At 38.4% G+C, this 27,310-nt stretch overlaps 1 protein-coding gene and 2 pseudogenes across 14 annotated transcripts in view; 1 reads left to right on the top strand and 2 right to left on the bottom strand.

Moving 5' to 3' along the window:
- Window positions 1-27,310, top strand: part of LOC149215117 (ERAD-associated E3 ubiquitin-protein ligase component HRD3B-like) — an 82,280-nt gene that overhangs the window by 14,089 nt on the left and 40,881 nt on the right. For 2 of the 14 annotated variants that reach the window (XR_016251007.1, XR_016251006.1), the window contains one exon: window positions 19,571-19,666. The exons of 11 other annotated variants lie outside the window; for them this stretch is intronic. The gene's annotated coding sequence lies outside the window, so the exon portion shown is untranslated. Of the gene's footprint in view, window positions 1-19,570; window positions 19,667-20,609; window positions 20,725-27,310 lie in introns of those variants that run through there. One more of the 14 variants, XR_016251008.1, reaches the window with a different exon arrangement.
- LOC149215119 (endoglucanase 6 pseudogene) lies at window positions 1,012-7,420 on the bottom strand (annotated as a pseudogene).
- Window positions 11,662-12,625, bottom strand: LOC149215118 (synaptotagmin-5-like; annotated as a pseudogene).

The raw sequence follows: 27,310 nt of genomic DNA, 5'->3' as shown, positions 1-27,310 counted from the left end.
GCACCATTTTCTCCCCTTTTTCAGCATGTTGACTTCCAGGTACGGGCCCTAGAGGCCCATTTCCTTGACCAGTCTCTGCAGACAGGTTCTGCATTATCATGCTCCCCTTTTCCAAACCTTTTGATACTTGACTCTGTCGCTGCTGCTGACATTATGGTTGGTGCTTGTGTTGCTGCGGTTGTGCTTGATGTTTTGGTTGCTGTTGCTGCTGCTGTTGATGCAACTTCTGCACTTGGTTTGGTTGCAAGCTCAATTGGTCAGCACCCTGAGAACATTATCGAGGTGTTTGAGGGAGACTTAGATTTCACTTTTGTGTATTTTGCGACATAGATGGAGTAAGGGATGAAATAGCAGATTGCTGGGGTGGTTGATGCTGCAAAGTTGGGGGTGACTGGGATTTGGACTGCTGGGGACCACTAGTATGTTGGTGCTGAAGCACATGTGGCATTGAATGTTGCTGTGGATGAGAGTTATTAGGGAGAGGTGGCATTGTATGCAGTGTTTGAGAAAGTGGGTGTGGTTGGGACTGTGGCAGTGGGGATCCATTTGGAGGAAATTGTTGTTGCTGGAGATACTGTTGACGCTCCTGCTGCTGTAGCTGTTGGCGAAGCATATAGGCTTGTGGATTATGATTGGGATTTTGCAATTGAGAATGGTGCAGATTACTGTGCGGCTGTGGCATCTGGTGCTTTTGGTGTTGATTAGAAAAATTATGAGATGGAGAAGAGATCATCTGATTAGAAAAAGAATTATTCAAATTACTGAAAGAAGGTGCAGCTTGACCATTTCCCTATATAGCCTGGCGCTGAAACTCTTGCATTAGCATATACTGATAGTTAGTAGATTGGCCGTCTGTAAATTGGAATGAAAAGAAAAAAGTTTGTAAATAAGGTAGGTAATAAACAAAAAAAAGGGAAAACTTTTATGTTGAAAACCTAAACGCTGCACTCTCTCAATATTATAAGGCTTGCAGCTTTTTCTTAGAAAAATATTGCAGCACTTACAGCAAACATTGTCACACACCACTGGATCAAGCATCCCAAAGAAAGGTAATACAATATCTGTAGTAAGTTCGACCCCAAGACCTCCAGGATGAGGTCACCGATTGTGGTACAACAATTGGAGAGTAATCTTTAGGTGCCAGTGGAGGAGAGGCCTGGACTGGAGCAGGAGATGGTTTGGGTTTGCTTACACGTGCAGGAACAACAACTGGAAGAAGCTGGTTTAAGCTGCCACCAGCATGAAGCCTGGCCAGGACACCCACAACAAGGCCATTGTTGTAGGTAGCTGGTTCTGTCTGTTCATAGTTGTCTCTCTCATCTGCAAAATTGTCATTCTGATCAGGCCCTCCAACAAGAGCACCATGCAAAACATTGGGATCGCTTCCCTTGCTGCTAAACCAAGTGGCATAGCCCCCTCTGTAGGGCATGAAGGATGGGTTTACTTTGTAAGATATGATAGATGAAGCTCTGTGGTGTACTGGATGAGGTTAGTTGCTACCATAGCCAACTATGTAACTTGTCTCTGAGGATGTAATCTATCTGAGATTGTGCAAAGGATAGAAGCTTTGAGGGCTACACAGCTTCACCCGGGCACTGAAGATTCTTGCGAGCAGCAGTGAGGTAATCAGAGTAAACTGTGAGGAGACAAACTGGTTGTTCCATTTCTGCCAAAACAGGAGGCCCCTGGAGTTTTCTGTACAATCCTGTTGCCTTTCTGCAAACACACGCACATGAAAACCTCTGCTTTTTCCTGATAGTTCTGTAGAAAAACATTACTCTGCCCACCTCTACCTTGCGTGAGGGACTTTGAGGCCAGGACCTGAACTCCTGCATACTTGTCATCCCAGCCGAATTCAGTCATTTGCCATCCTGTTCCACCTAGGGAAGTGACATTGTCAATCACATAGTTCATTTAAGACAGATCTCTAGTAGCCTCATGAAGCCATGCCACTGCCCAAAGAAACTCATCTGCATATCCGCTTTTGGAGGCATAATATTTCTGTTCAACAGTAATGCTGCTGTCATATTTTCCTCTATACTGGTCAGCAAATGTGAAAAGCTGCTTGGCATGGTTGAGAAGCTCATTGGAGTAGGCAGGATCAGAGTGCCTGAAAACGATTGAAGCAGCAACCATTGAAGCTTCTGTTTCTCCTGCAATATCCCAGCCAGGATTATTTGCATCAGTTCTATATGCCTAGTGAAGTGTGGTCATGTCTTCTGGCCTTTACCAGCAATAATGGTCCGAGTCGACATCACCCTCCTCTCCATACAGTACATCAGGCTCTGTATGTTCCTTGAGCAAATAATCAGTCCCCCATCTAATACCCTCCATCGAATTACCCAACTCATCACTGCTGGCCAATTGCTTGTGATATTCAACAACACTCCATGAGAGCATGGTGACTGTGAATTCCATTGGGAGGCCAAATTTAACATTGTCACAAGTGTCGTAGTATCACATCCTGCTACATCCACCCCATTGGCCAATCCATCACGTAGACCAGAATTAGCCCTCCAGGTGACTTTCTCATTGCTAAGAAGCTTTCCAGATCTCTGAGCTTCTTTTAACATGATACTCTTACTCAATGCTGCACCATAGTCATGACCAACTACTGCAGCTCCAATGTCGAGAGCCAAACTCAAAACTGTGATGGCCCCGGTCACTTTTCACCTTGGTAGATATGGAAAATATTCGAAAGAAAAACATAAGCACATGGGCAGGACAAATGGGCCATCGATTCCAGGACTTGAGAAGATTTTTCTACATAAACATATTTTTATTGTTTTCTTGGATCACTCACTGCTCATTATAATGACCATAAACTGAAATTCGGTAATAACCAGAACTAAATACAGTAAGAACAAAACTGAACCGGAATACAGTAAAAGAATTTGGACACCTACTTGAACTGCTGCTTGCTCTGGTGTTGCTCTGGTGATGTTGATGGCGTTGTGGTTGCTTCTGATACCAATTACCGGGAAACCAATTCCACCCAGCCTAGACTGAGCAAAGCCTGGCTGCTCAATCCAGTAAGCTTCCCAACAGAAGCTTACTGTCCCTCGTGCCCAGAACCTCAGACTGATTAAAGCTCTTCCAATGGCAAAATCTCTCTCACTGCTGAATTCCTCCTCTGGTTTCTAGCTCTGTCTTTTTCCCCCCTGTTCTCGGTTCAGACCTCCGGTTTTAACCACGGGCTTGGCGGTGGCCGCCCTCCCGCATGCAACCACCGCCTCCCTCCCTGTTGCCACGCTCCTGTCCACGTCTCTCAGACCAGAAGCTAATCCCTTCGTGCTTTATGACTCAGTCACGTGGTTTGGCCTTTAACTCTATTATGTTTTATGTATTTGATTTTGGGTATTCCATTTCTAAATTATAAAGTTTGTTTTGTATTTTTAATATGATTTACATATATATTCTAAATATGAAGTTTCATTAATATTATTTTAAATATAAAGTTTATAACTTTATATTAATTAATTATTATATTTTATTATTATTATTTCTTAACTTTTATAAATGGGTCATTACATACACTCCCCCTTCAGAAAACTTCGTCCCGAAGTTAGAGTTTTATCTTATCTGATTACTTATGATAGTAATTAGTACCCCCTTCTTAGTTTTAAAATTTTATTTTAATATCAAGAGACTAAAACAAAATTAGAATTTTAGGTTTATGATTTTAATGGATATATCGTGCTCCATCCAGGTTCCCAAGCTATTCTAAAATCAACCTATCCTTCCTAATCTCTTCCGCTCCCATCCTATCCGTCCTCTACTGGAGTATGCCATGGCGTCAGTTTTACTGACCCGACCATTCATAAACTCTAAGGTGACAACGTCGGTTATACCGACCTGATCCCTAGTAGGCATCCAACAGTCATCATCACACGTCTAGGGGAGCGTGACTCACACAATCCTCCCATGACTCCAGGGTTCGGAGGATAAACGGTGGGCAACACCTCCACCCCTCCCAATAGAACTCAGGGCTAACACCCTATCGTAGAATCACTTGGAGCTTTAATTGTTCTGAGGTTCTGTCATCACGTGGTCATCCCGGTAACTGTCTATTACCTGCAATCGTACACTTATCCATGCATCCGTAAAATGTGCATCAGCATATTCAAAATAACTCACATATTATTCCCTTATTAATTCATTTATGATACTACAGTACAACATATTTTTCCATATTTCACGCATGTCTTTTGTCTTTCATCTAGAATGTATTCACTTCCTGATTTCTATCCCATTGATCATATTGACATGTATAAATAAATCAGATCTATAATATCTTAATTTCTATCAGAAGTAAAATCATTCAACTGCCTTAACTTTACTTCGACAACTATAATTTAGTAAAATGAACCACATATATTGTTTTGGTATCCATGTACCTGCAGGAATTAAACATATATTATGCCCCAAAATTTCACGTTTATCCATAATCATTCAAAATGTTTCTGAGTCTCTGATTGTAGTGAAGTAAATATATACTAAACATAATTTAAAGTTCTTCAAAATTGACATAGATTAGGGTATCTTTGGCATATGTCCTTTGTATCTTCCCAAGTTGCTGATCCAGGACTATACTTGTCCCATTGGACCTTAACTTGGTCCACCAGGCGGTTCCTCAGCTGTCGAACCCTACGTTCCAGTATACGTAATGGTTCGACCGTTACGACTCCCTCGTCCGATACCTGCAATTCCTTCCATTGAAGGTTATGAGATAGATCAGCTATATAATGCCTTAATACAAAAACATGAAATACATTATGAATTCTATGCAGGTGAGGTGGCAGGGCAAGACGATAGGCAACAGGTCCAACTCTTTCCATGACTTTAAATGGTCCAATAAATCGGGGTGACAACTTTGTCCCTTTTCCGAATCGAATAGTACTTTTATTTGGTTTGATGCGGATGAAGACCTGATCCCCTACTTCATACCTCCTATCAATTCGGTGAGCATCCGCATAACTCTTTTGTCTATCCTGTGCTTCCTTTAATCTTTGTCTAATTTGTCTTACCTGCGCTTCCATTTCATGGATTAATTCTGGTCCTATTATCACTCGATCTTCTAACCTGTCCCAACTTAACGAAGTTCTGCAAGGTCTGCCATATAAAGCTTCAAATGGAGGCATCCCAATCGAACTGTGGTAACTGTTGTTGTATGCAAATTCGACTAAGGGTAAGTACTTTTCCCAATGTGATTGCTGATCCATCACATACATTCGCAACATGTCTTCAAGTACTTGATTTACCCTTTCAGTTTGCCCATCAGTCTCAGGATGGTAAGCAGTGCTTAAATTTAGCTGAGTACCTAAGGCTGTTTGCATACAAGTCCAGAATCTAGAAGTGAATCGCGAATCTCTATCGGATATAATCTTTTTAGGTACTCCATGAAATCTAATAACTTCATTTACGAATACTCGAGCTACGTCAGCAACATCGTAAGTATCTCTTACGGGAATGAAATGGGCGCTTTTTGTTAATTTATCCACCACTACCAAAATGGCATTGTGTCTTTGAGAAGTAAGAGGTAGTCCAATCATAAAATCCATCGAAATGGTCTCCCATTTAGACATAGGAATGTCGTGGGGTTGTAAGAGGCCCGCTGGGTGACAATGATCTGCCTATACTTGCTGACATTCCAGACATTTTGCAACAAATTGAGTGATATCACGCTTCATGCCTGCCCAAAAGAAGATTTTCTTGGTATCCGCATACATCTTCCCTACTCCAGGATGAGCACAATATACTGCCCTGTGGGCTTCCCCAAGGATGGTATCTCGAAGATCTTTATCATCAGGAATATACATCCTTCCATGGAATCATAAGATCCCATCGTTTTCTAATTCATATCCCTCAAATTTAGATTCTTTTGCCCTATTACCTTCAAGACCTGCTCTTACCTTTAAATACCAGTTGTCTTTTATAAGATGATCCAATACTCGTTGTCTTAAGTCTACTTTAATGGGTATGAGAGAAAATATCCGAGGTCTTCTGCTTAAAGCATTTGCTACCACATTCTCCTTTCCCTTAATGTATGATATTTCGAAGTCATATTCACTTAGGAATTCGCTCCAGCGCCTTTGCCTGGCATTTAAGTCTCTTTGGGTGAACAAATATTGTAGACTTTGATGCTCGCTTTTGAGTGTAAAACTTCGTCCTACTAGATAGTGCCTCCAAATCTTTAAAGCTAGCACTACAACGACTAGTTCTAAATCGTGAGTAGCATCGAGTTCTTCATGAGGTTTTAACTTTCTGGAAACATATGCTACCACTACCCTATCCTGCATCAACACTGCACCCAGCGCTTGTTTGGATGCATCAGTACATACAGTAAAATCTTTGTCCATGTCTGGGACTCTTAGGATTGGTGCACTGGTGAGTAGTCTTTTGAGTTCAGAGAATGCTTTATTACATTTCTCGGTCCATTCGTACTTAACACCTTTACGCTGAAGGGTGGTAATTGGTTTTGCGATTTTGGAGAATCCTTCCCCAAATCTTCGGTAATAACCGGCTAAACCCATAAAGCTTCGTATCTCATGTGCATTTTTCGGTATTGGCCAATCCATGATCGCTTTTACCTTCTCAGGATCTACTGAAATCCCTTCACCTGATATGATGTGACCCAAATAATGAATCTTTTCCTGAAAGAATGAACACTTGGATAGTTTTCCATATAACCGATGTTCTCTAAGGCAGGACAATACTATCCGCAAATGATCTTCATGCTCTTTCTCATTTGTGGAATATATGAGAATATCATCTAAAAATACTTGCACAATTGATCAAGATATTCACGGAAAACACTGTTCATAAGATTCATGAATACGACTGGTGCATTTGTTAATCCAAAGGGTACCACCGTAAATTCATAGTGTCCAAAACGTGTCCAGAATGCAATCTTAGAAATATCATTTTCAGAAATCCTTAGCTGATGGTATCCTGAGCGAAGATCAATTTTTGAAAAGACAACAGCTCCTTTCATTTGATCGAAAAGATCATCGATTCGAGGCATAGGGTATTGATTCTTTACTGTAGCTCGATTCAAGTCTCGATAATCTATGCATAATCTTAAAGATCCATCTTTCTTCTTCACAAAAATTACAGGAGCGCCCCAAGGTGATGAACTAGGCCGAATATGCCCTATATTCAGTAGTTCCTTTAATTGAATTTGCAATTCCTGAAGTTCTGGAGCTGTCATTCTATAAGGCGTTTTAGAGATTGGTTGGGTACCTGGTTTTAATTCAATAGTGAGATCCAATTCTCTTACCGGGGGTAATCCAGGTAGTTCTTTTGGAAATATATCCGGGAATTCAGCTAACACTGGATATTGTTCTAAGGATGGCCCTTTTCCATGGCTTACTTCTTGAATTGCATAAGCCTGACAACCTTTCCTTAAACAACGCTTCATCTGCGTTGCTGAAATGTAGCGTAAGGAAACTTCCCTCCTGATTCCTTGGATTTGGATTACTTCTCCTTCATCATTTATGCCTAGAGTCCTTTCCCATAACTGTCTACCCAAGCTTGGTGAGCTTCTAGCCAGCCCATACCTATGATAAGATCATACGTTCCTAAGGCTGTGACATAAACTTTCAGTTTAGTCGCGCAGACCCCTAGGTCAATTTTGCATTGATCCACACTCAAGCCCACGGTTTGGAGTTCTCCTGAGGTCAGTTCCACTTGGTGGAAATCATTTTGTCTACGAGCTGCCGACCCACATTTGTTTAATGCATATGATGAAATGAAACTATCTGTGGCACCAGTGTCAAATAAGATTTTGAGTTTTATACCACTGATAATACCTGAAGATTCCACTACCGTGGATTGATGTGCTGCTTGGTCGTTGCCGACTACTGCGTGAATTCTATGATTACCTCGATTGTTTGATATTGGTCCCTTTCCAGTCCTATGCAATATATTCGACGAAGCTTCTGGGCAGTCATGTTGAAAATGCGGTCCCCCACATCCCCAACAATTAAGCTGCGTTGATCCTCTTGAATCGGGACGTGAATTTCTAGAGAACGAGTTTCGTCCTCTCATGTTGATTCCTCTCGAATTTCTTCCTCTACTGGCAGTCCCTCGAAATGTCCATGGACTGGTGTTTGATGATTCCGCGGCTATAGTGTTTACTGCCATGGAATCTCTTGTCCCCACATTTCTTGGGGCAAACCTGTTACCGTAAGGTGACCTCGAGCTACCTTCTCTGAAGAAGTTTCGGGGGTTCTTTCCTGGAAATCCTGGTTGGATAGGCCCTGTTGGCCCCATATCTTTTTTGATTCCAAGATGTTCTTCTGCATAACGATCACATTCGACTGCCTCGGCTACTGATGATGGTTTCCACATGCTTACCAAGGCTCTGATGCGAGGATTTAACCCAAATATGAAGCGTTCAACTTGACATTCATCAGAGTCTAAGTAGTGAATGTACTTTACCAGCTCCATAAACCTTATCTCGTACTCTTCCACCGTTTTACTTCCCTGAATTAATGTATGAAAGGCTCTGACTTGCTGTTGTTGAAAGTATGGAGGTAAATACTTTACGCGGAACCTTTCCTCATATAGTTCCCAAGGGACATTATTCGATGTAAGGTGTAACTGCTTCTCCAGATTTCCCCACCAAATCAAGGCGTTTTCCTTTAATTGAAACACGACAATTTTTGTTTTTGCAGAAGAAGAATATTTTCTTAACCTAAAGCACCGGTTCATTCCTTCTAACCACGCTTCAGCGCGCTCACCTGCTCGACCTCCTGAGAATTCTGGGAGTCTAATTTTCTGAAGCTCCCTGGAAATGTCTTCTTTCGGTCTTCTGGGCTCATAATTATTTGGTTCCGCTGAACTGGTGGCTACATGCTGAAATTCCTCTTTGGTTTTAGCCTTAGTTGATTCCTTAAATGTCTCCAATAAGGCTTCCAAAGAGTTCATTATCACAGTCAACTTTGGCGCTGGGGCGTTTGATGTTGATAATGGTCTAGGTGGTGACGATTGTGATGGGGATGATGATGGCGACGGTGGCGGCATTAATGGTGGTGATGCTGCCTGGTCACGTCGTCGTCGCTCATACGTCCTTACCATTGTAATGGTCCCTGAACATATAATAAAATTTCTATAAAAATTTTGAGGCCGACAACTGAATTTAACACATAATTTTCTTTTGCAACTTCACATTTGTAAACGGGCATAGTTTTGCTATTTTTATCCGCTAGGCGCATCTTACTGGTACCGAGGTCAAGGAGGGTGGTCTCACGACCTCCTTGTCCTAATGCAGGGTATTCGATCCTAATATGAATAATGCAGAAGTATGGTTATAAGCTCCTAAGGTAAGACATCCAAAGTTTATTCACCAATGACATCTATGATAAAAAAAATAAAATGTCTCGTTACAATGCACCTCGGTAACATACCCGCCATGCCTCAATCTAGCTACTACCTTTAAAGAAGGTCATACATACTTATATTTTTGAATATATTACTTAGATATGGATTAAACCTATAATAAAATGAAGGGTTATTCTGGTTCCAAATCAGTTTGTCCTTTAGTCGGAAAATTTAACATAGACATGTCATGATTACAATCTAGGAGAGATACAGTTCAGCAGTATACCAGAATGTAGGTTGGGGTCAACTGAAGGATAAATTCAGATCAATAGTCAAATTGTACCTAAAATGTAGGTCAGTGGTCTACATATTGCAGTTGATCAGGCAATGAAGAAAGTAGTTCTTTTAATGTTTCCCCAGCATCCTACTTTGAAATTTGAGTGACCGAGGACCCAAGGTACCAACACTGTGTGACATCCACTTTTACTGAAATCATGGTAATCCAAGCTCTCTTCCTGAGCGGTTGCGTTGCCCAATTTCACAGCATGTGATATTCAAGGAGCAAGCCTAACTGACCCTTCTCTCAAAGTTAGATCTCATGTCTAGGTAACCAGGCTTTGAACAAGCCATACTAGATTAGTATTTTCTTATTATCCTCATTTGCTTGAGGTGAATTGCTTTTGCTAAAACTGGTAAGTACCTACTCCTCATTTTTTGTACCGGACTCTCTTAAAATGAGACTCAGTTTTGTATTGTAAGAATTATGGTGATGGTTTTTATATTTTACTTCTATTTATAGACATGATTATTTCTTAGTATGAACTTACCATTAATTGGAAACCCAACTCTTTACAATTTAAAAGAATATATGTTGCATATATAAAGGGCATATGCTAGACCAAATTGGAGTTTTATGATCTACTGACTGGATGTACTTGGAAATAACTTCTATTCCTTAATCTTAGTGTTAAGTGCTGTAAAGTATACACAAGGTTTCCTAATTAAGCTCTGTATAAGGTCATACATGCAGCTTTGTGCCTCTGTTCAAAATGTCATTGGCATAAAAATAATTAAGTATTTAAAGTGGACATTCAGCAGATAATGTAGCATAAAGGCAATATAAGGTATGTAATTTTAACAGTTCACCATGGCACATGACAGAGGGGTAATTGGCATTTGCATTCAGTAAACTTGAATGCATTTGGGGACAGTGTACAGATTATAAGAGGTTAGTTTAATAGTATGTAAATAAAATGATCTATACTATCCTTTCCTACATTAGTGCACCATCTCATTTCTAGATGTTTTAAAAGCCACCTACAGGCATTATGTAACGGGACTACAAAATCAAAACTTTGTAAGATCATGGCAATGTTAGAGCTATTTTTAGAGATGACCTAGCAATGCATTATATTGAAACTACTCTGTACCTAAACACAAATTCTTGTATGTAAGTACGTTTATGTACATCTAATTTTGTTTATAAGCTCACGAGATTGTACTGGAAGATCATAAAGTTATGGTTCTGGAAAAATACAAGTTTGCTGAGTTTAATCATTATTGTAGAACCTTCATAAATTTCAGCACGGGACTTAGTTTTGAAGAATTATTGAAGCAGTATTGATGATAACAAGTATGGATTTAAACTTTTTACTAACCACTTCTCAAGATTGCACCGGTGTTTGCAAAAATTCATGATGCTGGAGCAATTAATCTACGAAAATGGTTGACCTCTTTCCAAATCTTTGCATTATTTTTAAACTGATAACGCTGCCTTTTCTCGATTCCTTATTAAAGGAATTGATGCAATAGCAAGGTTTTGATAATTTCCTTGTGGTTACAAAAGTGCCTATGGTAATAAATTACCATTTGTTTTATATTTATAGCAACAGGCAAATGGAGATGAGATTAAGGAGTTTAGAGGACCTATGGCTCAGAGACCTGGAGATACTCAAATGGGTCCCAAAACATGCCATCTTTGATTTAATGATTGCTATCAAGGTTGCTGTTATGCACAATGTACAACATGCAAAATTATGACAGCAAACAGCAAACAACCTATAATTCATGGTGATCAATAAATAAACAAGGCTTTTGAATAAATAAATAATTGAAAGGGTTGCAGCAACTTTCTAATGGTTGAAAGTGCATAACACAGCTGTCAATGGTAGCTGTCAGCATCTAAAATGGTTCCAAGACTCCTTCAACATATCAAAATATGTTTAAATTTCGAGAGAAGTTACAACAAATACTTATAAGGAAGTTTGAAAAATTTGTGGTTCGAGCTTTTGGCAAGCCATCACAGCAGCCATCAAGGATTCCCATGCAACGCAGAGGTGGACTGAAGCTTTGCTACATCAGATGACTGTAATCTCCAGGTAAAATAGGATAAACATATCGACTAGGCCACACAAAACATCTGTTATCGCTGTTTTGATTGTACTATCTATCATGTTGTCAACCCCCGGTAATGCCTTAACATCTCCACCTAGAATCCTTATATTGAACCCCATGTCTGGATCTCCTAGAAATGATATAAGTATTGCTCCAAATCTAGGCAGCTCTTCCCTTAAAGGTTTGAACATCAACTTTAATGTGCCATTTATGTTATATCAGTGACTTTTAGAGCAATGTCTAGTTCAGTGGTTTTCACATCAATTACAACGTCTTCCTTATCAGTTTGAAAATCAAATATAGCCTCCAAACTCACATCATCATCACCACCTTCCAAGACCTTTATACCTGTAAAATTAGGACTTCTCACCCCTAGCCAAAGAGACTTAATTGACAAAGCTTCAACAAGACCTGTTTTTGTAGTCATCTAGAAGAACTTGAAGTTGTTCCTTTATCAGACCAGAAGTTGCCTTTCCCAAGAAGGGCCAAACTTCTCCAATCTCCTTATTTAGCCATCCAATCTTTTCAAATTCTGTGAAAGAAACATGATCCACCAAATGGCTAGGGACCAATCTTCTCAAATCTTCTAAATTCAATCTTGCCATTAGTGCGCTCGCCACAGCTCTGCGAAAGCGGGACTGTGTGCGGAAGCGTTGGAAGAAGTAAAGTGTGGTCACAGAAAGGAACCCTGTGACGATGCCCACTAACAGCTGGTTGAAGCCATTCAAGGAAACCAACCATCTTATTCCACTTATAAGAAAGGCAAGAAAGAAAGTGATCCCCGAGAGCGCAGCTTGAGCGCGTGGGTTTCGGAGGATATCTAATATCAAATTCTTCTGCGTTTCAGCAGCTGTCCTTTGTCTGCGATGAGATCCTTTCGCCATCCTCTGTCTCTTTAAATTTCAAGTTCGACTCCACTCGAATAGGAAGAAGTCGAAGATTCAAGTTGCCGTTGAACTACTCCTCCATCGAGAACAGAATTTGATGTAGAAGGAAGGGAAATATTGCCATTGGACTCTGTAAAACTCGATCAGCCCGTGTTCTTCTTCTGCACCTTTTGAACAGGGAAGAAAACGCCTCCCGCCTCCAGTTTGGGTCGGATCCGGATTAAACGCATAACCTGTGCGTTCCAACAACTGCGTTTTACCAATCTCGTTCTGGGTCCATTCTCAGACTCGACCAAAGATTCGGCTGGTAAAATTACAACTCCCGCAGTTTGTCCATGCTTTTCTTCTCCGCGCGAAGCGTCCGGAATCACTGTAAAACGCCGTAGAGACTCACGCGGGGACTGGATTAATTCGAATTAAAATTTCCTCACTCAAAATTCTTTCAAAGGAGACAAATTACCACTGTAAAACGCCGTAGAGAGCTTACGCGTCTAGGGTTTTGTGGTAACACACAACGCTCGTAAAGATTGCTGGTCCAAGAACGAAAAGCCAAATGCGTTTAGGGAAGGGGCCGTCTCTATGAAACCGTAAAAATGTAACCGAGATTTTTTTTTTTTTTTTTTTACAAGTTTTTACGCAGCAGAATTAAATCACAAAATATACAAGAGCGTATGGCCTGGGAGGTCCCGAAGGGTTTGAACACGCACTCTGATAACATGTATAACGACCATAAACTGAAATTCGGTAATAACCAGAACTAAATACAGTAAGAACAAAACTGAACCGGAATACAGTAAAAGAATTTGGACACCTACCTGAACTGCTGCTTGCTCTGGTGTTGCTCTGGTGATGTTGATGGCGTTGTGGTTGCTTCTGATACCAATTACCGGGAAACCAATTCCACCCAGCCTAGACTGAGCAAAGCCTGGCTGCTCAATCCAGTAAGCTTCCCAACAGAAGCTTACTGTCCCCCGTGCCCAGAACCTCAGACTGATTAAAGCTCTTCCAATGGCAAAATCTCTCTCACTGTTGAATTCTTCCTCTGGTTTCTAGCTGTCTTTTTCCCCCCTGTTCTCGATTCAAACCTCCAGTTTTAACCACGGGCTTGGCGGTGGCCGCCCTCCCGCATGCAACCACCGCCTCCCTCCCTGTTGCCACGCTCCTGTCCACGTCTCTCAGACCAGAAGCTAATCCCTTCGTGCTTTATGGCTCAGTCACGGGGTTTGGCCTTTAACTCTATTATGTTTTATGTATTTAATTTTGGGTATTCCATTTCTAAATTATAAAGTTTGTTTTGTATTTTTAATATGATTTACATATATATTCTAAATATGAAGTTTCATTAATATTATTTTAAATATAAAGTTTATAACTTTATATTAATTAATTATTATATTTTTTTTATTATTTCTTAACTTTTATAAATGGGTCATTACACTCATCCTCCTTCAACTAGGGAGTCTCGGTTTCTGTATAATTCTATGTTAGTACTACAGCTAGATCTCTGCTCTGTCTGCATGCATCTCTTTACTTTTGGTTGTCTGGTTATGTTTGCGTATTCCTGTCGATGTACAGGGAAAATATTTAATGATCAATACCTTATCTGCATTCATTCTTTGACTTGTTCTCACAATTCTATGACCAGATGAACATCAACAATTGAAAAATGATTTAAATTCTATTTTCTCAACAATAAGCACTATACTCTGGCTTGAATATGTTCTCACAATACTTGATTCTGGGTCAACCACACATTTTTCATCCATCATACGTTCAAGCCATTACACTCCCAGTACAAATTTGGGTGCATGCTAGACAAAATGGCAGTTGAATATATACATGTACATTTATACTCTGTTTTATTTAACTTAGCAGGACCGAGCACTAATTCCACCTATTTGTGGAAGGGACATTGGTTGTATGCATATGAGGTATAAAAACAAACACCATCAATTGTTGTTTCCAGGGTAAAAATCTCACTATATTCAGGTCAACAGGCCAGGAGGCTTAAAATACTAGAATTGATGGTGTTTGTTTTTATACCTCATATGCATACAACCAATGTCCCTTCCACAAATAGGTGGACTTAGTGCTCGGTCCTGCTCAGTTAAATAAAACAGAGTATAAATGTACATGTATATATTCAATTGGCATTTTGTCTAGCATGCACCCAAATTTGTATTGGGAGTGTAATGGCTTGAACGTATGATGAATGACAGATGTATGGTTGACCTAGAATCAAGTATTGTGAGAACATATTCAACCCAGAGTATAGTGCTTATTGTTGAGAAAATAGAATTTAAACCATTCTTCAATTGTTGACGTTCAACAAGTCACAAAATTGTAGTGTGTGTTGTAATTCATAATTGACGTTTGCTTCTGGGACTATAGTCTCACCAAATTATTCCTCTTAAATGTCATGTACTGGTTACTAAGCCTTCTGGTGTTGCAGTTGGAGTCTAATGAAACCAAATATGAAATATATATATGTTCTACAAATGTATTGTCCTCATGCATCTTTGGAGTCTGTACACAACTAAATTCAACTTATCTGTAGAATGAAATTATGGCCATCTCTTCGAGTTTCAAGAATCTCCAAACTGTTTTTTTTTAAGTTTAGCACACTACATTATACATTTAGCAATTTTTAATATTTTAGTATATACAGTTACTCAAATATGGGTTGAATATCATGTTGCCTTTAATCACCACATTACGGATTATTATTGTCAGAGTTTGAGAAAGATGAGCATTTTATTGTTCATTCTTAGTCTAATTGAAATCAGAGGTAAATACCATTTATTATCTAAAGACTTGAGAAGGTCCTACTCAATTATGATAGATAAGGACATCCAAATGCTAATATTTGATGCCAAGCAAGATATAGATGAATATTACACCCGTCTTAGAGCCTTGTGATCCCTAAAAGTTGGGTAGAAATTTCCTTTGAACTCACCTAGTACTAGAAATGCCCTCAGAAGCCACTGTAGGAGATGCCCTTGGAAGCTAATCATTATCCAAAAAAATGTGCAATTCTTCATAGAGACCACTAGAGTGAAGTCTTGGTTTGAGTTTAGATCTATTAAGCAAGGAGACTATACATTGACATTCACAAGTTTATTTATGCACAAAGGATTCCTAAATCTAATCCTCAAAGCTACTATATTCTAAATTTTCAGAGTATATTTGTGGAATAAGAACATTGCTTGAGAGAATGGCAAGTCGTGTTTGCTCATCATTGTTTTCCTTGGGGCAGATAGGGCAGAATGACATGGAGTTGCCAACTTCCTTCATCTTTCCCACATAGACAAGCTAGAGTAGCACATCTGAGAGATAGACTTTATGGGATTTTCTCCTGCATGATGTCTTGAAGGTTGTTACGATACTTCTAAAAATCCATTCTCCATCTTAGAGAGACTTCTCAAACAACTAGTTTCTTTGCCATGCTTTTGCAATTCCTCATAGTAGGACGTAAACCCTCCTAAAACTAAAGATATAGAGTTATTTACACTACCAGAAAGAGTGGAAGGCAATAATATTTGGTTTATGGAAGCCAACAGATGGAGAGAGCGTGACAGCCCCTGGAGGTGTATGCTAAATGCATGAGCACAGTGGATGCTTGCAAGATATTTGACAAATGTCTACGCGAAATATGGTTTCATGGAATGAAATAATCACAGGATGTGCTCAGCATGGGCATGCTAAGAAAGCCCTGACACTTTTTGACCAAATGCAACATGCAAGCATGGAGCCAGACCATGCCACTCTTATGGGTTCTCTTTCCACATGTAGCCATGCAGGTCTAAATGAGACAGGTCGTGGCTATTTTAATTATATAAGTCAAGATTTTGGCATTACTCCAAGAATAGAGCATTATGCTTGCATGGTTGACATTATAGGGTGTGCTGGATGCTTGGATGAAGCAGAGAACTTTATCAGCAAAATGCCATTTGAACCTAGTGCTCTGGTGTGGCGAACATTGCTTGGTGCCTGCAGAGTGCATGGCAACATGAAGGTTGGAAAACTGGTGGCAAAACAAGTCAGTGAGTTGGAACCACAACATGATGCAATGTATGTCCTGCTATCTAACATTTATGCTGCAGTGGATCAGTGGGATGATGTGGCAAATGCAAGAAAAATAATGAAAATCTATAAAACCCATTCTCATAACTACACTTTGGGAGTCGGGTCAACCTAGTAACCACCTCCCTGGGCTTAAATGGTAAGGGGAGTGATTGTTACAAAAACATACAGATATGAAGCCGTGGAGAAACTCAATTGAATTAAACTAGATGGACCCACTTCAGATAAGGCTCCCTTGTGAGAACCTTAAAGGTAGTTATTGCTGATAGGATAACATGCAATGGACAAGGAGGAGACAGTCACTGAAAGAATAATGCAACAAGCTAAGTGAAAGTTGGGAATCAATCTCAATGTGAATCAAATATAGATCTATGAAGCCAAAATGTCTCGTCTCAAATCAAGCATATGAGAATTCGTACTCAAAACTAATATATTGGAGGACTAATGCAATTCACTGCAACAAAAAAAACCCCAAATGACCAGATCTGAATGTGGGAAAGCTGAGAAATCTAAGCTCCACTGCTAGCTATCAGGATTAAGATTAAAACAGTTCACCATATATATCTATATGCCCCAACACATCAGAATTGCATTCATCAAAATGCCTCTCAATAAAAACAGATCTCATAGACTGGCAGCAACAAACACCCACAACAATGGACAATGTAGCTTCAGCAAAAGAGGCACAACACCCAAAACTAGGCCTACAACTAGAAAAAAGCAATACACAACTTATGCATTATAAAGATGCAGAGCATTCTGCAGAACCAAGTGAGAGCATTGCTTAATTCTCTAGCAACCTACACCAAAACATACAACATTATCTACTATCACTGCTTAGAGATCACAGAGCCACAATGCCCATCAGCAGAAGCACTTGAGCAAGGCTGACATACACACAATGGCTATGGACTATGGGCTCTTCTTCTTCACAAAATGAAGAAACAAGGCAAGAGGGATAGCAGCAGCTGAGATGAGGAGTGAAGAAAGGCTAGAGCAGTGAAGACAATATATGCACAACGTTGGAGGCAATTTCCCAATATCTAATAATTAACAAAATATTATATTATTTTATGAAATATAGTAACTATTTTTTCTTAAATGCCATTGACAAACTAGTTCCAAGTTCCCAATGATCTTCCTTTTGGCATCTCTTCACACTCCTTGTTATACGAGTCGGTGCACATTAAATGCCCAAATTTACTTCAAACCCATTGATCCCATGACCTTAATTCATCTGTACCCACCTATATAAAACACCCATTTCATTTTCTCTACTAATTTTTCCATTTTTATCATTAGAAACCTAGATGAAGACAAACAATGAGATCCTGAACCATTGGCCTCTGAGAAAAAAATAACAAAATACTCCCTACATATATCTCATTCCCCTCTGCCCATTACCCATGATCACAAATACGTTAAAAAATGCCGTTTTTTCCAACAACCTTCTATGCTTTTTTTCCCTCTGCCAACAATGGCAGTTTCTACCAAGTAGGCTATCTATAAATGGCATATTAAACACTTATTCTTACAATGAATATAATATTTGTTCTTCCAACCTTCTAATTTTACTGAGTGTTTTTCAAATTAGATGTCAAATTATATAGATGTGTCTTAGATGGTGGTTGATTTTAAAGGCAAGAGCTAACCAGCCTGCCATAGGACATTAAATGCCCGTATGGAGGCCGATTCTACCATGGATGTTCATACCCAAATCCATCGCCTCATGCCCGCAGCCATCGTCATGCCATCGTTTAGCCGGCCGGCCTTCCGCATCGCGTCATTCCTTTTCCGGGAACGCGGGACCCACCACCCCCGAGCTGGCACCGGATCATTTTTCAAACCTGCCCTCGCGCCAAAAGAGCCATTTTCATCATTCGCGCTCCCGTTCGAAGCTGCTCTGCTCTGCCTCTGCAACCCGACGGGAGGAAACACCGCCCGCGCTCACAGTTGCACCCACCTCGCAGGCAATCCCGGGCGCTCACAGTTGCACCCACCTCGCAGGCAATCCCGGGCGCTCACAGTTGCACCCACCTCGCAGGCAATCCCAGGCGTGAGGTAAATTAAAATTACAGTAACAATGGATGCGCTAGTTCATCAGCTTTAATTTACAATGCAGAGCCACTAGCGCAGATCAAGAATGCAGATCAACTTAATTACCTGAAAAATTACCTGAAAGAGAACCCCTCTGCTTACAGAAAGTAACCGAATGTGCTAAAAAAAATAAATTGTTTTGTGACTTGCAGTTATATATACTGCGCAAAGTTGTCTTTTTTTTTTTTTTTTTTTTTTTTTTTAACCGGGGGAAATAGAGTTCATAATTTCTATTATATACTACGCAAAGTTGTCATTCAAATGTCTAATAAGTATTAAAATCAGGAATCATCTCAATATACAGCAAATGGATTTTCAATCGGATAATAATTTGCAGCTGAATTAGGTGAATTTTTCAAGCATAATGAAAGTTTTACTATAAGCAAGTCTCATATCTTATTGTACAATTTTCCTATTCTGAACAGAGTTTGAGACCATTACCTATTATAAACAGAGTTTCACATTGATTAATTTGAAAATTTGAGCCATTTTTAATGTCTTATTGTACCATTTTCCTCTTCTAAACAGGGTTTGAAACATTGATTGATCAGAAACTTTGAACTTTTGTTTCAAAGTAAACACATTTTCTTTATATAGGGAAAAGAGGACACTTTATTTTCCAAGATAATGTTTTTCTTAGTTTTTAATAGAAAGCTGCTTACTCATTTCAATGCTTTTTAATATTCAGCTATTTAATCATTGCAATCTAAAGGAAAATGTTAAGGCAAGTTAACCAAGTGTATGGTTGATGAATCTTACCCATGTTTTGAACTATGTCAATGCAGCGAGGAAATTGGAGCCAAAAATTGGTTTGCAAAACAGGGGTTAGAGTTAGCAATCCCTATCAACAATAGTTCAGGGGAAGTGAAAGCATAGAACAGGTTATGATTTTGTTTCAGGACCAATATAAAATTTTATGGCTGCATATTATTTATTTTGTTCTATCTTATGAAATGCCTTTTTTCTTTGTACCAAAATTCTGGTAGAACCTGCACATATCTGCTATTTCTCACCTGAGTAGCTTGTCCAACTTGGTTCTTTATATATTCATTCTTTCTGTCAAACTGTGGAAATAAAATCACTAAAGACTACCTTTCTTATAAATGATGTGTTTGAAAATCACCTAGATGCATAAGAGTTTACCAAAACCAAATAAAGAGCCTACTTAAATCAAAAATAAAGTCCTATGAAAATGGGAACTGTTTTTGTTCCCAAACCCATATCTGCTACCTTTTGAAGTGTATTGCTTATGAAGGTGTCAAAATTGTCCTAATTCCACAATATTAGTATAAAAAGTTAGTGCTGCTATAAGATGATGTTATAATGTTTGATTTCACAGTGGCTTTGACTGATTGCCATTTATCCCGAAGTTCCTGCAGTTGCTTTGACTTGAAAGACATAGTATTGAGTATGCAGAGATTTAAGGTATGGATCTGGTGAGTTATTCATAGGGGCACCTCGAGATTCTTTCATGACAAGAAAGGATGTGTCAAACATATACAATAATATCAAGAGGCTGGAGTATGTGAAGCATGAAAGTGATCCAATGAGTGTGGATTGTTGGGTTAGTGAGTGCCCAGAGAGCTTTTTCTTTTACCAACAACAAGATGTTGTTAAAAACATCCCTTTCATTATAGGCATACAAACTAAGTGGATGCTTTCAATAATGGTGAAATACTCACACAACAACATGTTATCAATGGACTCCACTTTTAGCACTAACAAATATGGGGTAAACACATTTACCAAAACTTCATTTATTCAACTTTATTTCAATGTCGTCCTCTTATATGCTTATAATCTTGTTTTCTTATTGTAATGCAGTATCAACTATACACCATAATGGCTTTTGATGATCATCACAATGGGATTCCAGTGGCATGGGTAATATCATCACGGAATGGTACTCCTGATATTTGTAAATGGATGTCACAATTATTTGCAAATGAGAAAAAGGAAAACCCAGATTGGCATGTCCGAGCTGTCCTCACAGATGATGTAGCGGCGGAAATCGAGGCATTAAGGTGAACTAGTTTTTTTATTTTTAGAAGAGATAAAAAACAATAATGTTAAAGGATATTATCTTATAATGTTATATTATTTCAGGACTTGCACAAATTGTACACTATTATTGTGTGTATGGCATGTCCGTAGAGCGTGGTTGAAAAATGTTGCAACTAAAGTGAGGGGAAAGGAAAATAAAGTCCGTATCTTCCATGCTCTAGGATTAATCATGCATTCGTGTGAAGATGATGCATCTGTGCAACATGAAATTCAAAGTTTCTTTGATGAATTCAAAGAAGAAACTGTGTTTTTGGATTATTTTGCAACCAAATGGTTAAACAACAACAAATTATGTAAGTTTCTTAAAGTTGCATTTTATCAGTTTATTTTGTAATTGACCATTTTCTATTGTTTCTTCACATCTAATAAATGTTCTTTTTTCTAAATATGTGGGCAAAAGCATATAGGGACTTCCCACATTCCAACCATGATACTAATAATGCTATCGAATCTTATCACCCGTATCTAAAGCAAAGGTACCTTTGTGAGAAGAACAATGCGTGCCATAAAAGGGTGGATTTGCTGTTGCACCTATTATTAAAAAATGTTGAGTTGTATTACATTCACATGCAACATCTAAAAAAAGCTGGTTTTGTCCGAGCTTCAAATATTGGGCAACAAATAAATTTAAGTAAGTGCAAAGCAAAGAATATCCCAGATGAAGATTGTATGGCTGATGGAAACAAGGAAAGTGAGTATTTGGTTCGTAGCCAAACTATGGCAACTCGTGATACATGGTATCATGTCATCTACAAAGCGCTGAACCTAAACTTTTGTAATTGCAAATGGGCTCTAAATGACAATATTTGTAAGCATATTTTAAAAGTTGAGATGGTAGTGACTAACAATGTTTCGGGGGGCAATGAATTGCCTAATGTCTCTAGGTCTATTACAGAAAGACCTGAATATTTACTAGATTTAAATGAATCGTTTGTAATGACCCCAGAAATTGAAATGAACCTTCCAGCTTCTCCTTCCACTGATTCAACCATTGTAAGGCCAGATAGCGCCCTAATAATCGATGAGGAAATTAAACTTGTGATGTCATCAACTCATAAGAGATTGAGGGGTTTATTACAAATAACACCCACAACTTTGGAGAAGGCATATGCACTAAAACAATTGGTAAAAAATGTAAGCCAAGAGTACAATAATAAGAAATTTGATGTTGTAACTCCATCCAAGGTCATTACCAAGAGGCGACATAGTTTCTTGAGCACAATAAAAAAGGGGGCAAAGTGTTCCTGCGTTGAAATCAAGAAAAGATGGACCACAGTTTCTAAAGGTTGGACGGTGTCGTGGAAGGAAAAGAAGCATGAATGAACAATTGGAGATTTCTTCTACAAAAGAAATCAATCTGGACCACACATCTAGAAGGGTGCAAGGTTCTATTTTACAAAACACTGGTATGGAAATATCAAGTGATGTATCATTTTATGTGAAATTCAAATATCATTGTCTTCATCGCCTTCAATGCAATTGCATAACAATGTGTTTTTTTTTTTTTGTTACAGCTGAAGATTCCACATCTCATAATACTTCAAGTTGTCAAGTTCGTTTATTTCATGAGAATAATGTGGACCCAAATATGGGGGGTTCATTGATTCTTTTTCTATTTGATTCACCACGTCCACCTCTCTCGTTTGATCATCGAACCTCCTAGTTGCTTCCACCAATTGCACCAAATTCATTCATTGGGCAGCCTACCTCAACCCATAACATTTCGGTTCCACACCTTTGGGTGATGTCCCCTATTGTACAACCAGTCGGATTGTATCGCCGCTTGCACTCTATATAGGAAATCGCAGGTGAAGAGAACAATCAAAGTGCCAGCAATCAATGTCGAGATGACAAATATTCGAGATGATGAGTATTCATGGATATAATATGGGCATAACCCTATAAAGGGCTCTCCTAATCCAAGAACGTGTTGTGTGCATGATGGGTTGAAAATGTTTTTGGATATGTACAACATTATCTAATTTTAATTTTGTACGATTATCGTATTGAGCTATTGAAATCTTTTTGTTGAACTCAAAGCATATAAAATCTCAGTGTAAATGTTGACTGAACTCTAACAAACTCCAGGAAAAGGTTATTTGCCTTTTTGCTACTATAAGCTTGAAACATCATTTTTGGATAACAGTATAGTGTATTGTACATAAAGGCAGAATTGGAACTCTTATATATTAGGCTGTCTCATTATTGTAGATGTTATTTTGGCATGTTGCTTCAATACAAAATGAATTTCAGTGAAAATTGGTGAACGTTATTGACATGCTCAAAGTTAGTCCGTTGGTGTCTGGAAATGATTGAAAATTGTGGAGTTGGAACCCATCTATGCATACTCAATACTATGTTATTGTTCCAACTCCACAATTTTCAATCATTTCCAGACACCAAAGCACTGACTTTGAGCATGTCAATAATTTTCACCAATTTTCACTGAAATTCATTTTGTATTGAAGCACATGCCAAAATAACATCTACAATAGTGAGACACCCTGATATATAAGAGTTCCAATTCTGCCTTTATGTACAATACACTATACTGTTATCCAAAAAGGATGTATCAAGCTTACAGTAGCAAAAAGGCAAATAAACTTTTCCTGGAGTTTGTTAGAGTTCAACCAACATTTACACTAAGATTTTATATGCTTTGATTTCAACAAAAAGATTTCAATAGCTCAATACGTTAGCCGTACAAAATTGAAATTAGATAATGTTGTACATATCCAGAAACATTTTCAACCCATCATGCACACATGTTCTTGGATTAGGAGAGCCTTTTATATGGTTATGCCCATATTATATCCATGAATACTCATCAGCTCGAATATTTGTCATTTCGCCATTGATCGCTGGCACTTTGATTGTTCTCTTCACCTGCTATTTCCTGTATAGAGTGCAAGCTGCGATACAATCTGACTGGTTGTACAATAGGGGGCATCACCCTAGGATGTGGAACTGAAATGTTATGGGTTGAAGTAGGCTGCCCAATGAATGAATTTGGTGCAATTGGTGGAAACAACTAGGGGGTTCGATGATCAAACGGGAGAGGTGGACGTGGTGAATCAAATGGAAAAGGAATCAATGAACCCCCCATATTTGGATCCACATTATTCTCATGAGATAAACGAACTTGACAACTTGAAGTATTATGAGATGTGGAATCTTCAGCTGTAACAAAAAAAAACACATTGTTATGCAATTGCATTGAAGGCGATGAATATAATGATATTTTGAATTTCACATATAATGATACATCAATTGATATTTCTATACCAGTATTTTGTAAAATAGAACCTTGTACCCTTCTAGATGTGTGGTCCAGATTGATTTCTTTTGTAGAAGAAATCTCCAATTGTTCATTCATGCTTCTTTTCCTTCCACGACACCGTCCAACCTTTAGAAACTGTGGTCCATCTTTTCTTGATTTCAACGCAGGAACACTTTGCCCTCTTTTTTTTGTTGGGCTCAAGAAACTATGTCGCCTCTTGGTAGTGACCTTGGATGGAGTTACAACATCAAATTTCTTATTATTGTACTCTTGGCTTAAATTTTTTACAAATTGATTTAGTGCATATGCCTGCTCCAAAGTTGTAGGTGTTATTTGTAATAAACCCCTCAATCTCTTATGAGTTGATGACATCACAAGTTTAATTTCCTCATCGATTGTTAGGGCGCTATCTGGCCTTACAATGGTTGAATCAGTGGAAGGAGAAGCTGGAAGGTTCATTTCAATTTCTGGGGTCATTACAAACGATTCATTTAAATCTAGTAAATATACAGGTCTTTCTGTAATAGACCTAGAGACATTAGGCAATTCATTGCCCCCCGAAACATTGTTAGTCACTACCATCTCAACTTTTAAAATATGCTTACAAATATTGCCATTTAGGGCCCATTTGCAATTACAAAAGTTTAGGTTCAACGATTTATAGATGACATGATACCATGTATCACGAGTTGCTATAGTTTCGCTATGAACCAAATACTCACTTTCCTTGTTTCCATCAGCCATACAATCTTCATCTGGGATATTCTTTGCTTTGCACTTAAATTTATTTGTTGCTCAATTTTTGAAGCTCGGACAAAACCAGTTTTTTTTAGAGGTTGCATGTGAATGTAATACAACTCAACATTTTTTAATAATAGATGCAACAGCCAATCCACCCTTCTATGGGAAACATTGTTCTTCTCACAAAGGTACCTTTGCTTTAAATACCAGTGATAAGATTCGATAGAATTATTAGTATCCTGGTTGGATGTGGGAAGTCCCTATATGCTTTTGCCCACATATATATAAAAAACATATATTAGATGCGAAAAAACAATAGAAAATGGTCAATTACAAAATAAACTGATAAAATGCAACTTTAAGAAACTTACATAATTTGTTGTTGTTTAACCAGTTGGTTGCAAAATAATTCAAAAACACAATTTCTTCTTTGAATTCATCAAAGAAACTTTGAATTTCATGTTGCACAAATGCATCATCTTCACACGAATGCATGATTAATCTTAGAGCACGGAAGATACAGACTTTATTTTCCTTTCTCCTGACTTTAGTTCCAACATTTTTCAACTACGCTCTACGGACATGCCCTACACACAATAATAGTGTACAGTTTGTGCAAGTCCTGAAATAATATAACATTATAAGAGAATATCCTTGAACATTATTGCTTTTTATCTCTTCTAAAAATAAAAAATTGGTTCACCTTAATGCCTCGATTTCCGCTGCTGCATCATTTGTGATGACAGCTCGGACATGCGAATCTGGGTTTTCCTTTCAATAATGGTGAAATACTCACACAACAACATGTTATCAATGGACTCCACTTTTAGCACTAACAAATACGGGGTAAACACATTTACCAAAACTTCATTTATTCAACTTTATTTCAATGTCGTCCTCTTATATGCTTATAATCTTGTTTTCTTATTGTAATGCAGTATCAACTATACACCATAATGGCTTTTGATGATCATCACAATGGGATTCCAGTGGCATGGGTAATATCATCACGGAATGGTACTCATGATATTTGTAAATGGATGTCACAATTATTTGCAAATGGGAAAAAAGAAAACCCAGATTGGCATGTCCGAGCTGTCATCACAGATGATGTAGCGACGGAAATCGAGGCATTAAGGTGAACTAGTTTTTTTTATTTTTAGAAGAGATAAAAAGCAATAATGTTAAATGATATTATCTTATAATGTTATATTATTTCAGGACTTGCACAAATTGTACACTATTATTGTGTGTATGGTATGTCCGTAGAGCGTGGGTGAAAAATGTTGCAACTAAAGTGAGGGGAAAGGAAAATAAAGTCCGTATCTCCATGCTCTAGGATTAATCATGCATTCGTGTGAAGATGATGCATCTGTGCAACATGAAATTCAAAGTTTCTTTGATGAATTCAAAGAAGAAACTGTGTTTTTGGATTATTTTGCAACCAACTGGTTAAACAACAACAAATTATGTAAGTTTCTTAAAGTTGCATTTTATCAGTTTATTTTGTAATTGACCATTTTTTATTGTTTCTTCACATCTAATAAATGTTTTTTTTTTTCCAGATATGTGGGCAAAAGCATATACGGACTTCCCACATTCCAACCAGGATACTAATAATGCTATCGAATCTTATCACCGGTATCTAAAGCAAAGGTACCTTTGTGAGAAGAACAATGCGTCCCATAGAAGGGTGGATTTGCTGTTGCACCTATTATTAAAAAATGTTGAGTTGTATTACATTCACATGCAACGTCTAAAAAAAGCTGGTTTTGTCCGAGCTTCAAATATTGGGCAACAAATAAATTTATGTAAGTGCAAAGCAAAGAATATCCCAGATGAAGATTGTATGGCTGATGGAAACAAGGAAAGTGAGTATTTGGTTCGTAGCCAAACTATGGCAACTCGTGATACATGGTATCATGTCATCTATAAAGCGCTGAACCTAAACTTTTGTAATTGCAAATGAGCCATAAATGACAATATTTGTAAGCATATTTTAAAAGTTGAGATGGTAGTGACTAACAATGTTTCGGGGGGCAATGAATTGCCTAATGTCTCTAGGTCTATTACAGAAAGACCTGTATATTTACTAGATTTAAATGAATCGTTTGTAATGACCTCAGAAATTGAAATGAACCTTCCAGCTTCTCCTTCCACTGATTCAACCATTGTAAGGCCAGATAGCGCCCTAACAATCGATGAGGAAATTAAACTTGTGATGTCATCAACTCATAAGAGATTGAGGGGTTTATTACAAATAACACCCACAACTTTGGAGCAGGCATATGCACTAAATCAATTGGTAAAAAATTTAAGCCAAGAGTACAATAATAAGAAATTTGATGTTGTAACTCCATCCAAGGTCATTACCAAGAGGCGACATAGTTTCTTGAGCCCAATAAAAAAAGGGGGCAAAGTGTTCCTGCTTTGAAATCAA

The sequence above is a fragment of the Pinus tabuliformis genome, chromosome 1_1, assembly GCF_031772625.1.
Source record: "Pinus tabuliformis cultivar Carrire ecotype Pingquan chromosome 1_1, CPIR1, whole genome shotgun sequence".
Taxonomy (NCBI): domain Eukaryota; kingdom Viridiplantae; phylum Streptophyta; class Pinopsida; order Pinales; family Pinaceae; genus Pinus; species Pinus tabuliformis.
Note: the sequence above shows the minus strand (reverse complement) of the source record. Positions and strands in the feature narration are given on the sequence as shown.